This window comes from Pteropus alecto, unplaced genomic scaffold, assembly GCF_000325575.1.
Source record: "Pteropus alecto unplaced genomic scaffold, ASM32557v1 scaffold24, whole genome shotgun sequence".
Lineage (NCBI taxonomy): Eukaryota > Metazoa > Chordata > Mammalia > Chiroptera > Pteropodidae > Pteropus > Pteropus alecto.
In genome coordinates, this window is record NW_006439192.1 from 7,250,754 (window position 1) to 7,252,706 (window position 1,953).

The following is a 1,953-nucleotide window of genomic DNA, read 5'->3' on the forward strand; positions in this document are numbered from 1 at the left end:
ACATAACGCAAATTACTTCACAATTTACTATTCCTGAAATTGACTAATAAATAATAGATTTATATTTAATAGATTCTTAATTACTTTCCTCCATGTGCTATGTTCTTTAATTAACTATTAATTCTCTCTTTGACTTCATAGATTCAAATATTTATCCACCTCACTTCACTAAAACTCACCCTAGAGCTATCGATGACCTCCCCCTGACTAAACTTCATAACGTCCACTTTGGCAAACAGATTGATTCCTTGTAAACATCAATCTGGTCATGTCAATTCTTACTGACTCCTGCTTTCTTCTTTCTTTTCTCTCCCAGCCTTGAGAAAATACTTACATACTCATGTCTTATGATTCTTGCCTCTGGTCCACACACACCTTCCAGCTCAGCTCATGTGAGTCCCTCCTGCTCAGCACTTTAGTCACACTAGCCTTCCTTTATTTCCTTTCATTCGTCACTCTAACCTGTGCACATGTTACTCCTTTGCCGAATGCTCTTCCATTTCTCCTCTTCACAAGATGGTTTCTTTCCTGATACCTCTTCTCCGTTACAGCATTTATTACAACTTCAAATTTATATGAATTCTTTGATTATTGCAGAAGCTTGCTTTTCTGAACTAGTTTGTATACTTCCTGAAGACAGAAAAATGTATTTCTCTGAGCTATGAATCTCTAGTATCTAGAACTCCACTTGGCACTGAATGAGCATGGAATAAAAATCCATTCCCTAATGAATGAGGAAGTATTATTTCTGCTATGCTTCTTCTGGATTCTTATTCCACTACTGTTCACTAAGCACAAGGAAGTTTAAGGAATGAACTTGAGCTCGGGATGCAAAAAGTTAGCTATCAATTCATTCATAAAATATACATTGTGTCTTTTCCCAAAAGAGATTAACAAGACAGTTATGGTCACTATATTCAAGGAATTTATGTTCTAATGTGATGATAGGCAAAAGTAAAGAAAACACAAAAGAAAATTATAGCTTGTAATAAGTTCTAAAAAGGAAATACATAAGGAAAAGATGTAAAGATGACCAGGAGTGTCCTTGAGGTGATCAAAAAAAGCATCTCTGAGAAGAGCAAGGTGAAACACCCAGAAGGAAAATAAATGAGCTATATAGAGAATGAAGGGGAAGAACATCCCAGGTAGAGAGACCAGCACACACAAAGATCCTAATGTGAGAATTGACCTGGTGTGTTTCAAAAACAGAAAACAGTTTAGTGAATTTAGCATAGAATGGCAAGGGATGAGATAGAAGATGATAAGGCTTTGCAGACCAACATAAGAGTTTAGATTTTATTTAAAATGTAGTCATGGGGTCTATGACTATGCTACCCTCAAAAAGCCCGATCCTGTCTGATCTCAAAAGCTAAGCAGGGTCAGGCCTGGTTAGTACTTGGATGGGAGACCACCTAGGACGAACAGGTGCTGTAGGTGTAAAAAATAAAAAAAAAATAAGGGATTGTAAGCTGACAAGGTCCTTGCAATCTATGAAGTCAACAAAAGGTTGCCTCACCTAAAAAATAAAATAAAATAAAAATAAAATGCAGTCATGGCCATTGTCAGGTCTTAAATAGAAAGTGCATCCTCTGATTTATATTTGAGCAAGGTTATTACTGCTTCGGCATGAAGAATGGATTCAAGTGGGCAATTGCAGAAGGAAACAGGCTAACCAGGAGGATTAGGGACCTGCAGAAATAACATGGTGTGGAAAACAAGGTGGTAGTGGAGATGGAGAAACAGATTTGAAATATATTTTGAAGGTAGAAATAAAAGTTTTGGGTTTTGAGGGGCAGGGCAAAACAATTAATGATAACTCTGGGTTTCCAGCCTCGACCCAGGTAGATGATAGTGGCATTTGCTGAAATGGGAAGTACGGGCTTGGGGACGGGTGATGGTGGACAAGAGGAATGAGCAAGATCGATGAAAGTGGAAATTTGGGGATCGGCCTTT

General features: G+C 37.7%; 1 pseudogene; it reads left to right on the top strand.

Annotated features, from left to right (window-relative positions):
* Positions 1-1,318: 1,318 nt before the first annotated feature.
* On the top strand, positions 1,319-1,437 carry LOC112483463 (annotated as a pseudogene).
* Positions 1,438-1,953: the final 516 nt, after the last annotated feature.